The following is a 13,838-nucleotide window of genomic DNA, read 5'->3' as shown; positions in this document are numbered from 1 at the left end:
AAAGATGTATCATGATGTCAAGGAGCAGTATTGGTGGGATAATATGAAGAAGTCTATTGCAGAATTTGTAGCCCAGTGTCCCAATTGTCAACAAGTAAAGATAGAACATCAGAAACCCGGTGGATTGCTTCAAAATATAGAGATTCCGACCTGGAAGTGGGAGGTGATTAATATGGACTTCATTATTGGATTACCTCGCTCTTATCATAAGTTTGACTCCATCTGGGTGATAATTGATCGACTTACAAAATGTGCCCATTTTCTGCCAGTGAAGACAACTTACACGGCTGAAGATTATGCAAAGTTGTATATCAAGGAGATTGTTAGGCTTCATGGTGTGCCCATATCTATTATATCAGACCGAGGAGCTCAATTTACGGCTAACTTTTGGAGGTCTTTCCAGAAGGGTTTAGGCACACAGGTAAATCTCAGCACTGCATTTCATCCGCAGACTGACGGACAGGCTGAACGTACCATTCAGACACTGGAAGATATGCTACGAGCATGTGTTCTAGATTTTAAGGGGAATTGGGATGATCATCTTCCACTCATAGAATTCGCCTATAACAATAGCTACCATTCCAGTATTAAAATGGCCCCATACGAGGCACTATACGGGAGGAGATGTAGATCACCAGTTGGATGGTTCGAAGTCGGTGAAACAGAATTATATGGGCCAGATTTGATTCACCAAGCTATTGAGAAGGTGAAAGTGATACATGAGCGATTGAGGACCGCACAAAGCAGGCAAAAATCTTATTCTGATGTCCGACGTCGTGATCTAAAGTTTGAGGTTGGTGATTGGGTTTTCCTGAGGATCTCACCAATGAAGGGTATTATGCGTTTTGGGAAGAAAGGTAAGCTGAGTCCAAGGTATATCGGGCCGTATAAAATTCTTCGACGGATTGGACAGGTTGCTTATGAGTTAGAATTGCCATCCGAATTGGAATTTGTCCACCCGGTATTCCATGTATCTATGTTGAGAAAATGTATTGGAGACCCTTCTCGAGTCGTCCCTATCAAAGATGTACAAGTTACAGAGGACCTATCATATGAAGAAGTGCCAGTGGCGATATTAGATCGGCAAGTCCGCAAGCTGAGAACAAAAGATGTAGCTTCCGTCAAAGTATTGTGGAGGAACAAAAATATGGAAGAAATGACATGGGAAGCAGAAGAGGAGATGAAGTCTAAATACCCTTACTTATTCTAGAATGAAGATAACAAGGATGCTGGTGGAAGACAGGATACATTGGAAGGTGAAACGGCTCTATGAGGTAAGCAATAATTTGAGAATACTCCTCCTTAATACAAAATGGTGATATGTAGATAATGTAAATACGCATAATGCTTTGTGTAGCCTTGTGAAGCCATATGTTGGGCTTAATTACTTGCAAGTTTTGCTAGTGACCATTTTATAGGGGAAAATTGATCGGAAATTTCCATTGGAATCCACGATGATTTAAACTCCCCATAAACCCTTACATTCGAGGACGAATGTTCCTAAGGGGGGGAGGGTGTTACAACCCATATCCACATGTGTTAGTTCATGCCATATATTAGTTAACATAAATCCAAGAAGGAATTATCTTTGAGATGATAAGAAGTCAATCCTATTGGTCTTAAGTGATACAAGAGTGTATAAGGGTGATTAACCAGTATTAGAAGTTAAACGAATCAAGGATGTTGTAACTCGTATTTTCAGGTAATCTAGCGGTGCTTAATACACTCAAGAGGTCATTTATTAAGGTATTTTAATCATATAATATCCGTATCATAAGTCATGAAGTCAAACGAGTTATGAAACAAAAGTCGACAAAAGTTGTCGCAACTTAGGTTCATAATTTTACTTAAACATTGGGTCAAATGTTTCTAATCTTTTCTCATAATTTACAAGGAATTACGGGGTGATCTACCAACCAAATTAAAGATATTGGAGTCTAGTTTCCAACTCATTAAACCGTTCATCGATACGATCTCGTAGTAGAGAGATATTCGCGTTTTCGCGAGACTACGCCAAGCACCTCTCTATGGGGCCCACTAAGTCGGTTTAAGATATTTGGACCTATATAGGATGCCTCCAACCCGTTTTAAGTCATTTCTTTTCACTATTTTCAGACCTTAGAACCCTAGGAACATCCTCTCAAGGTTCTCTCAAGATTCAAGACCCAAAAAAGGGCAAACAACACAAATCAAGTGTCGGGAATTCCGTGGCGCTAGTAAGTCTCTTGTTCTTCTTGTTGTTGCTCATTTTTGTGTCGTTCCAGCTCGTGTGGGAGGTGGTTTTAAAGGGTTTATGTTCTGTAAATACTCCCTCATGTTCTTAATATCAATCCTAGGTGATTTCAAGCCTTCTAAAGTGATTCTAGTGCCGAAAAACACTAATTGATCGCTAGTTTCGTTTTTTTGTTGTTGTGGCAGCATTGGAGGGATATTTCATGGAAATTTAAGGTCAAATTGGAGTTGTTCTTTCTGTATAAAGGTAAGGAACCTCTTACTCTATATGTATTTAAGATTATCCAAGTTGCGGCTAAGCCATTGAAGCTAGAACTTGTGAGATATATATCGAAAGGCTTGGTAGTAATGTTATTGTTTTGTGGACTGTTTTGCGTTGTTGTTGGGCTGTGTATTTTACTACTATCTTGTGGAGTTTTGGAGGAGGAAGGGTGTGGATAAACACCATATATATGTAGGGTTATGGGCTGATAGTTATCCGTAACATTTCCAGGTTGTTTGACACGACTACGGTGGTCGTCGTATGTATGAAGTGATTAGGCTGTGTGTGGACTATTTTGGGAGGCTCAATATGTTTATTATTGATGTTGTTTGGGCTGTTTGGTGACTGTTTTTAATGGTGTAAGGTCATATATATAGGGGAGGTGCTGTCCGTTTCATCGTAAAATAGGTTGTGGTCGATACATAATAGTTATGACGCTTAAATGATAACGATAGTATCGTTTCTCTTATTGTAGACTAAGGAGTTTTGACAATTGCATAGCTTGAGATTGGGGCAGTATATACAAGGTATGTGAGGCTATCCCTTTCCTTCTTTTGCACGACTCCGATTGTACATAATGTAATGAACGAGCTTCCAAAGATACTCTACTCTTAGAAGCTAGCAGTACTTACATTGTTTTCCCTCTTATGGAACGATTGATGTTAATGTTGCTTCTCTTATTCTTATGTTATCAATGTTGTTCATACTTCCTAAATCTTATAAGGTTCATAGTGAAGAGTTAGTCCTAATAACGTGTACAGAGGATACCGACCTTACGTCACTCCGAAAGGTTTAGAATGTGATTCCATGAGTCGAGCATGCATTATATATATATGTATCTATTTTACTCTACCGAGCCACGCTATAGTTGGCCGGGTACGACACCTATTGTGCAACCACTGATCAGTTGGGTTTTACCGAGCTCCACGTGGCCGGGTACGATTCTACCGAGCCTATTATGGCCGGGTACGATATGATGATGATGATGCCCACAGAGGCGAATGCTTTAAAGGTTTATGTATTTATACATATGTATCATGCATTTCATGTAAGTAGCCCTCAGAGGTACTAAGATGTTACAGGTTGTATATTCTCTATCCTTGCTTACATTACTGATCGTATTTATGGTTCCTTGCCTTACATACTCAGTACTTTATTCGTACTGACGTCCTTTTATTTGTGGACGCTGCATGTCGTGCTGCAGGTCCTGATAGACAGGCAGGTGCAGCTCCCCCACCACAGTAGACTGTCCAGTTCAGCGGTGATTGGCGAGATCCCTTCTCCGGACTTGCCTTGGTCTTGGTATGCAATTTTTGTGATAGACATTATGGGTATGTCGGGGCCCTGTTCCGGCTATGTTGCAACACTTATGTTCTTATAAAGGCTCATAGATAGGTGTCGGCTCATGTATAGTTTAGTATGCCTTGTCGGCTAGTTTTTGTTGTATAGTCTTTCATAGTAGCGTGGTAGCTCATACCTTATATGTAGATTCTTGATTGTCTGGTCATCCCCTGCTATGTATGTTCTTGCCGTCATATTTTATTGCTGGTTGTCCATGATCTAGGTCTATCATTTATATTGATCTCGTCAGCCCTAAAAGATAATAATGAAGATTAGATGAAATGTATGTTGGTGCTCGGCAAGTGTGGTCGGGTGCTAGTCATGGCCCTTCAGTTTGGGTCGTGACACATCCCACGTGTTAGATTTCAGCACTGTCCAATTGGACAAGGACTTTTCTTATAAGGAGGAGCCGGTAGCTATTCTAGACCGGCAGGTTCGCTAGTTGAGATCGAAGAGTTTTTCTTCTGTTCGTGTTCAGTGGAGAGGTCAGCCTCCTGAGGCATTGACCTGGGAGTCCGAGTCCGATATGCAGAGTCGTTATCCTCATCTTTTCCCCGACTCAGGTACTTCTTTCTTCTGTCCGTTCGAGGACGAACGGTTGTTTTAGAGGTAGAGGATGTAATCACTTATTTTAAAACGAAATTTTGTGTTCTGAGGCCTTAAAAACCTCTTTTAGTATTACCTCAATTTGCGTGCATAGTCCGGACGCGTAGTCGGAAAGCCTAGATGTGAAAATCTGTGAAAAATGATAAATTTTGACTGTAAAATGAGCTAATTTGACTTCGGTCAATATTTTGGGTAAATGGACCTGGACCTATGATTTGACGGTCTAGAAGGGTCCGTAGGAAAATATGGGACTTAGGCGTATGCCCGGAATCGAATTCCGAGGTCCCAAGCCCGAGAAATGAATTTTCAAAGAAAATTATTTTCTGAAATTATTTAAAGAAATTTGAAATGAAATTTGATTCGAACATGATGATATCGGGCCCGTATTTTGGTTCCGGTGCCCGGTACAGGTCTTATATATGATTTAAGATATTTCTGTAAAATTTGGTACAAAACGGATGTCATTTGACGTGATTCGGACCTAAATTGCTAAACTTGATATTTTAAGAAGTTTGAGAAAATTCTATGATTTTGAGGTTTAATTCGTTGTTATTGAGGTTATTTTGGTGATTTTATTACACGAATAAGTCTGTGGGATGTTTTTGAGGTTGTGTGTATATTTGGTTTGAAGCCCCTAGGGCTCGGGTGAGTTTCGGATAGGCCACGGGGTGCTTTTGGAACTTAGAAAATTGCAGAAATTTTGCTGGTATGATCAGGCCTGCAGGCTTCGCATGGATCGCAAATGCGAAAAACATCCCAGGCCTGCCTTGCTCGTAAATGCGAGTATTCCTTCGCAAATGTGAAAACACCCATCCAGCCTTGGGTCGCAAATGCGACCCATTCTTCGCCATTCCCCAATCGCAAATGCGACATTCTGTTCGCAAATGTGAAGGTCCAGCTTTCCTGAAGGGTTTTCAAATGCGAACCCTGCTTCACAATTTCCAAGATTTAGCAGAGGTCGGGGTTCGCAATTCATTTCCCATACCTGCGACCTGCAACTTTATACTTAGACGATTTAAAACCCATTTTTCACATCTTTTCAAAATACAAACTCCTTTGGGCGATTTTCCAAGAAAACTCTTCTTCCTAATCGATTGTAAGTTAATTTTAACTCATTTCCTTTAATCATTAACATCTTTTAACATGATTTCAACTTAAAATCAAAGATTTTCATGGGGGAAATTGGGAGTTTTGGGTATAACCTAGGTTTTTCAAAAATTGAGGATTTGGACCTCGATTTGGGGTCTGATTTCAAAATAAATTATATATTTGGGTTCTTGGGGGAATGAGTAATCTGGTTTTGTTTGAACCTCAGGTTTTGACCACGTGGGCCCGGGGGCGTTTTGGTTATTTTACATAATTTCGCGTATTAGCCTAGAAATTAATTGTAGAATCAGTTACTTGAAATGTTATTTACATTATGCAATTGATTTAAATAGATTTGGGCCATTTGGAGTCGAGTACTTATGGCAAAGACGTGGTGTTAGGTTGATTTTTGAACCGGTTCGAGGTAAGTGGCTTGCCTAACCTTGTGTGGGGGACCTTTCCTGTAGGATTGATATATTTGGTAATTGAAATGCCTTTAGTATTTAGCCCTTCGGTACCTTTCAGTTCTTTATTAGAAATTCCAGAGTTAGAGCTATATAGTATTTCTCTCTTAGCTTGTGATTCATGGGTTTTCAGGTCTTGGATTTATGTTTGGTATTAAAAGTTAAACATGGTGTATGCCGAGCGGCACATTTACACACTGTTATTTCTTGATTTCTATTTTAAAATTGTTTTATTTCCGCAAGTTGGTTATCTTCTGCGAATTTAGGCTTACCTAGTCGTAGAGACTAGGTGCCGTCATGATGGTTCACGGAGGGCGAACCGGGGTCGTGACACAAATGCCTCAGCAGCTTTTATGGATTTGATGAACCGAGTGTTCATGCGTTATTTGAATTTGTTCGTGATAGTCTTCATTGATGATGTTTTTATATATTCCCGCAGCCGGGAGGAACACGAGCAGCATCTTAGAGTGGTTCTTCAGACCTTTAGGGATAGTTAGTTATACGCTAAGTTTTCAAAATGTGAGTTCTGGTTGAGTTCAGTTGCATTTCAGGGTCATGTTGTATCAGCGGAGGGTATTCAGGTTGATCCGAAGAAGATTGAGACAGTTAAGAACTGGCCTAGACCAGAATCAGCTACAGAGATTCAGAGTTTCTTGAGATTGCAAGATCAAGTTTGTGTGCCTCATGTGGATGAGCTCTGAGAGTTGAATTTAGAAGAGGCCCATATCTCCTGGTACTCTATTCATTAGGGCGCCGCGAAGATGTATCAGGATTTGCGGCAACATTATTGGTGGCAAAGAATGAAGAAGGATATCGTTGCATATGTGGCTCGGTGTTTGAATTGTCAGCATGTAAAGTACGAGCATTGGAGGCCCGATGGTTTATTTCAGCAGATTGAGATTCCTGAGTGGAAGTGGGAGCGTATCACTATGGACTTTGTTGTTGGGCTCCCCCGGACTCAGAGGAAGTTCGATGTAGTGTGGGTCATTGTATATAGGCTGACTAAGTCAGCGCATTTCATTCCTGTAGCAGTCTTCTATTCTTCTGAGAGGTTAGCTGAGATCTATATCCGGGAGATTCTTCGCCTTCATGGTGTGCCTGTGTCTATCATTTCGGACCGAGGTACGCAGTTTACCTCATATTTCTGAAGAGCAGTTCAGCGAGAGTTGGGCACGCGGGTTGAGTTGAGCACAACGTTTCATCCTCAGACGGATGGGCAGTCCGAGCGGACTATTCATATTTTGGAGGATATGCTCCGAGCTTGCGTCATTGACTTTGGAAGCTTGTGGGATCAGTTTTTGCCTTTAGCAAAGTTTGCCTACAACAACAGCTACCAGTCAAGTATTCAGATGGCTCCTTATGAGGCTTTATATGGTAGGCAGTGTCGGTCTCCAGTTGGATGATTTGAGCCGGGAGGGGCTCGGTTGTTGGGTACAGATCTGGTCCAGGATGCCTTGGACAAGGTCAGGATCATTCAGGATAGGCTTCGTACAGCTCAGTCCAGGAAAAAGAGTTATGCCGACCGCAAGGTTCATGATTTGGCATTCATGGTCGGTGAGTGGGTAGTGCTTCGAGTGTCGCCTATGAAAGGCGTGATGAGATTTGGGAAGAAGGGCAAGCTTATCCCTAGGTTCATTGGCCCGTTTGAGATTCTTGATCGAGTGGGAGAGGTGGCTTATAGACTTGCATTGCCGTCGAGCTTGTCAGCCGTGCATCTAGTGTTTCATGTGTCCATGCTTTGGAAATATCACGACGATCCATCCCACGTGTTATATTTCAGCGTTGTCTAGTTGGACAAGGACTTGTCTTATGAGAAAGAGCCAGTAGCTATTCTAGACCGGCAGGTTCACCAGTTGAGATCGAAGAGTTTTCCTTCTATTCGTGTTTAGTGGAGAGGTCAGCCTCCTGAGGCATCGAACTGGGAGTCCGAGTCCGATATGCGGAGCCGTTATCCCCATCTTTCCCCGACTCAGATACTTCTGTCTTCTGTCCGTTCGAGGAAGAACGATTGTTTTAGAAGTGGAGAATATGATGACCCAAAAGGTCATCACTTGTTTTAAAATAAATTTCAATGTTCTGAGGCCTTAAAAACCTCTTTTAACGTCACCTCAATTTGCGTGCGCAGTCCGGGCGCATAGCCGGAAAGCCTATATGTGAAAATCTACGAAAAATAATAAATTTTGACTATAAAATAACTTAATTTGACTTCGGTCAACGTTTTGGGTAAACAGATCCGGACACGTGATTTGACGGTCTCGAAGGGTCCGTAGGAAAATATGGGACTTGGGCGTATGCCCGGAATCGAATTCCGAGGTCTCAAGCCCGAGAAATGAATTTTTGAAAGAAATTGTTTTCTGAAAATTATAAAGGTTTTTTAAAATGAAATGTTATGTGAAACCTGTGGTATCGGGCCCGTATTATAGTTTTGGATCCCAGTACAGGTTCAATATGATTTATATATGTTATCGGTAAAGTTTGGTAAGAAACGGAATCCATTTGACGTGATTCGGACCTTAAATGAAAAATTTGATGTTTAAAGAAGTTTTGAGAAATTTTATTGATCTTGAGGTTTAATTCGATGTTTATGATGTTATTTTGGTGATTTGATTACATGAATAAGTCCGTAGGATATTTTTGAGGTTGTGTGTATATTCGGTTTGGAGCCCCGAGGGCTCGGGTGAGTTTTGGATAGGCCAAGTAGTGTATTTTGGACTTAGAAAAATTGCAGATTTCTCAGCTGGTGTATCAGGTCTGCAGGCTTCGCAAATGCGAGCTCGCAAATGCGACTAACCATCGCAAATGCGAAAAGATGGACTGGCAGCCTGAGTCACAAATGCGACTTCATCCTCGCAAATGTGATTTCGCATTTGCGAACAGCCTCTCGCAAATGCGATGATGGCTGGAAGGCTGATTAATCGCAAATGCGACACATGTTTCGCAAATGCGAAAGTCCCAAAATTCCTGAAGGGTTCGCAAATGCGAGTCCTGTTTCGCAGTTCCCAAGCTAGCAGATCTGCAACCTGCAACTTTTATACTTGGACGAATTTCAACCCATTTTCACATCTTTTCAAAACACAAACTCCCTAGGGCGATTTTTCAAGAACAACTCTTCTTCCAAATTGATTGTAAGTTAATTTTAACTCATTTCCTTCAATCATTAACATCTTTTAATATGATTTCAACACAAAATCAATAATTTTCATGGCGGAAATTGGGTGTTTTGGGTAGAACCTAAGTTTTTCAAAAATTGGGGATTTGGACCTCGATTTGAGGTCTGATTTCAAAATAAATTATATATTTGGGTTCGTGGGGGAAAGGGTAATCGGGTTTTGGTTCGAACCTTGGGTTTTGACCATGTAGGCGTGGGGGCAATTTTTGACTTTTTGGGTAAAACTTTGGAAAACTCATTTTCATGCATTGGGGTTGATTCATTTAGCATTTATTGATGTAATTAAGTAACTTGTGACTAGATACGAGCGGATTGGTGGTGGAATCAAGGGGTAAAGCTATAATTGAATCGTGAATTGTGTTTGTGGCATCGAGGTAAGTGTTTGGTCTAACCTTAGCTTGAGGGATTAGGAGTCGAGTCATATTTGCTATGTGATAATTGTGGAGTACGACGTATAGGCATGGTGACGAGTATCTATACGTTGGTGTCTAGCATGTCCATGAGTCTTATATTGTAATTTTTATGGCTTAGTTGTATTATTCATGCCTTGGTGAAGATTTTTATTTGTTGTGTAAAGTTTGTGGAAAGAATTGTGACGTATGAACATTGAGGAACGTTGGTTCAAGTTGTAGTTTTGGGGATGTTGTTTACACTACTATTGGAAACAACTCAAAGTGCCGGATAACGAATTATAAAAGTATAAGTGATAATTGAACCTCTAGAGCATTGGCTCGAGTTGTGAAGTGAATTGTGAAGTAAAAGTGAGAAAAAGAAGAGATCATTATGTTGCCATCCCCCCTTGCCGGGCTATTGTTGCTTTATTTGTTATCTCCCTTGCCGGGATGTTGATGTCATTGATATTGTTCCCTTGTCGGGACCTAGTTGTTGAATTGTTGTTCCTTTGTCGGGATTCTTATTGTAATTTCATTTATTCCCTTGCCCTCTTGTTTGTGATTGTTTTTTGGGTGATGAAGAGTGTTAAAGCACGAAGGGTGATGCCGTGTATTGTTTTGTGAGGAAAGAGCGTAAAGCACGAAGGTTGATGCCGTGTATGATTGTGAGGAAAGAGTGTAAATCACGAAGGGTGATGTCGTGCCGCACGATGTACCATTCCGTGCTGATTATATTGATTATATGGTGAGGAAAGAGAGTAAAAGCACGAAGGGTGATGTCGTGTACATTTTCATTATATGATTGCTTTGGTGAGGATGGGAGTAAAAGCACGAAGGGTGATGCCGTGCATTTATTGATTTTTGATTCTTTGTTGATATCCGAGATATATATATTGCTTCTTTCATTTACCTGTTGCCTTTCTATTCGGAATTGATATCTCCCCGCAGCATGCTCCCCCTCCCATACTTGACTGTTTATTTCGGTATTTCTTTTCCGCTGTATATATTGAATTGCACAGGTTATCTAGTAGTCTGGTCCTAGACTCGTCACTACTTCACCGAGGTTAGGCTAGGCACTTACCAGCACATAGAGTCGGTTGTGCTGATACTACACTCTGCACTATGTGCAGATCCCGGAGCAGATCTTGGACCGTAGTTTGGAGGCTACCTTCGGTCCACGCGGAGATCCAAGGTAGACCTGCAGGCGTCCGCAGGCCCTGGCATCTCCTCTATCTTTTATTTCCTATTTCATCTTTTGCTTCAGAAACAGTGTATCGCTTATTTTATTCAGACTTTGTATGTAGTAAATCTTAGACCGTCTGTGACACTGTGGCACCAAGTTTTGGGTGATTAAGGCTTAAGCAGTTGTAATAGATACAGATTCCAGATATTATTGTTTTCTTCTGCTTAAATTAAATTTTCGCTGTTTTTACGTTATCGCTTTATGTTGTTAAAAGGAAATAGATGGACAATGAAGTAATTAGCTTAAAGGATTGACTTGCCTAGCTCACATTAGTAGGCGCTATCACGACTTTCGAGAGTGGAAAAATCTGGGTTGTGACACAAATTCTAGGCCTTAATTTACCTAATTCATGGAGTAAAGTTGTAGGATCGCCAATTCCGATAGAAGGATATGATTTAACAATTAATGCTTGTTCTAGTTCCAAAACAAACGTGAAAATTACTCTGGATGATGTCCAGGATGAAATTGACTATGGGTCAACTACTGTAATATTCTATATTCTTGGGTCTAATCCTCTATGAATGGTAATGGAAGGCTATTTCAAAAGAATTTGAAAAGGGAAGGGAATTGATAAGATAGCCCAAGTGAATCGTGGGGTGTTCCTAGTGAGGTTCACTAATGTTGATGACAGAGAAAAAGCTATAGAAGAGGAAGTGCAAATGTTTGATAGGAATTCTATTGTGGTAAAACCATGGAAAACAGAGAAAGATATTACCAAAGAGAAGATAGATAGGGTACCAATATGAATAAGACTAGTAGGACTGGATATCAAGCCTTGTTGGGACTCCCCTGAAGGCAGACAAAGCAACGACTAACAGGGACAAAATGACATATGCAAGAGTGCTAGTGGAAATTCCTCTAAACCAAGAGTACCCATCATGAGTGACGTTTGTAAATGAGTATTGAAGGTTTGTTGAACAAAGGGCAGAGTATGAATGGAAGCCTATATTGTGTACCAAATATAAGAATTTTGGGCATGACATAGTAATTTACAGAAAACAACAAAGAGAGGAATGACAAAAGAGAGACAACATCAGAGTCCTATTAACATGGGGACTAACCAGCAAGCAGGAACAAGGGAGAAGACAAACTATGAGACTGAGCCAGGAAATCAAACAGCACAAGTGCAAGGGATAAAGGCTGGGCAAATGCAGAGCAAGAGAATTGGAAGGAAGGGAAGTGGTAAGAAATTACCAAGCCCACAGAAAAATAGAATTGAGAAAGTTGGTACAACTACAAGCAATTCATTTGCTAGTTTAAACACAGAAGAAGCAGGGGAGAGTCTATAGAAAACTAGACAAGGTATTTAAGACAGTAGGAGTGATACATGCCCTGGATATGGTAGGGCTAAGGGAAATCTCAACCCTGATGGATAGAATTGGATTTGGAACATAAGGGGTCTAAATAGGATTGATAAGCCGAAGGAGATGTAGGTGTTTATGCATAACTCCAATGTTAGTGTATTTGGACTCCTAGAAACAAAGAATAAGAGACAAAAAGCTCAAAAAACATCTCTTAATCTTTCTAGTGGTTAGTCGTTTACAACAAATTTAAAGCACACCAAGGTGAGAGGATATGGTTAGTTTGGAATCCAATGACATTCAATGTAAATGTTTGCTTGGTTGAAGAACAAATAATTCATTGTGAAGTATAACATAGAGGCACATGATGTGTCTTAACATATCAATAGTTTATGATTTCAATGACCAAACACTTCGTAGAAATTTATGAAAATCAATAATGGACTTGAACAACAGGGTTAAAGGACCATAGGCAGTCATGAGAGATTAAAGTGTATTCTGAGAGGTGAAGAAAGGGTTGGAAGGCATGCCACAATGGCTGAAGTAAGAGATTTCACGCATTGTGTTGAGGCATGTGGGTTGCAGGATCTTAGATCATCAGGATCCTACTACACCGAGAACAATACACAACAAGAAAATGACAGAGTTTGTAATAAGATAAACAAGCTATTAACAAATTATAAATGAATAGTTGAATTACCAGCATCAGAGGTACACTTTATGAATGAGGGGCTCTTTGATCACTGCCCTGGGAGGAGGAGTTGCAACACAAAGGGAAACAATTTAGGTACTTTAATATGTGGAGTCTATCACCACTATTCCAATATTGGGTCAATGAAAGTTGGCAGCCATGTATACCAGAAAGGAAGATGTACCAACTTGTTGGTAAATTGAACAAGCTGAAAAGAGCCCTTAATGAGCTAAATAGAGAAAGATTTAGTAATGTAGAAAGGCAAGCAGATAGAACATTGGATAAACTATGTCAATGCCAGATCAAACTACAAAAGGATGCAAGAAATATCACACTGATAAGGGAAGATGAAGTTAGCACAGGAGTATCAGGATTGGAACTAGAAAGAGATAAGTTTATAAAGCAGAAGTGTAAGGTGAAATGGCTGAATTATAGGGACATGAATACAAAATTCTTCCACAATGTAATAAGAGCAAGAAGAAATGCCAACAAAATATTCTTTGTGAAAGATAAGTAGGGTCAGCAAAGAAATGGTACAAAAGATATAAGCAAGGCATTTATAGAATACTATAGTGATCTACTTGGGTCTAAATCCCAGGATAGAACACCAGCTATTAGTGAGAACATCAACATAGGACCAAGGCTCAACACTGCTCAAAAGGAGAAGCTGGTGCAGATTTTACAAGAAATGAGATCAAAGAAGCGCTGTGGGCAATCAATGGAAAAAGGCTCCTGGTCCTAATGGGTATGGGAGCCAGTTCTTCAAAGGTGCTTGGGTGATAGTGGGAAAAGATATGGAAGATGGAGTCCTAGAATTTTTTAGGACAGGAAGAATGTTAAAAGGTGTAAATTCAACAGTGATTACTTAGATTCCAAAGAGTTCTCATGCAGATGGAATTGGGGACTATAGACCAATATCATGTTGCAATACTAAATACAAGGTGATTTTAAAAATATTTTGTAATAGATTGAAAGTTGTCCTGCCAGACATAATATTAGAAAATTAGAGTACTTTTGTTGAAGGGAGGGCTATTGCACACAACATAGTCAT

This window comes from Nicotiana sylvestris, chromosome 6 (genome assembly GCF_000393655.2).
Source record: "Nicotiana sylvestris chromosome 6, ASM39365v2, whole genome shotgun sequence".
Taxonomy (NCBI): domain Eukaryota; kingdom Viridiplantae; phylum Streptophyta; class Magnoliopsida; order Solanales; family Solanaceae; genus Nicotiana; species Nicotiana sylvestris.
The sequence above is the reverse complement of the archived record's forward strand: the minus strand, read 5'-3'. Positions refer to the sequence as shown.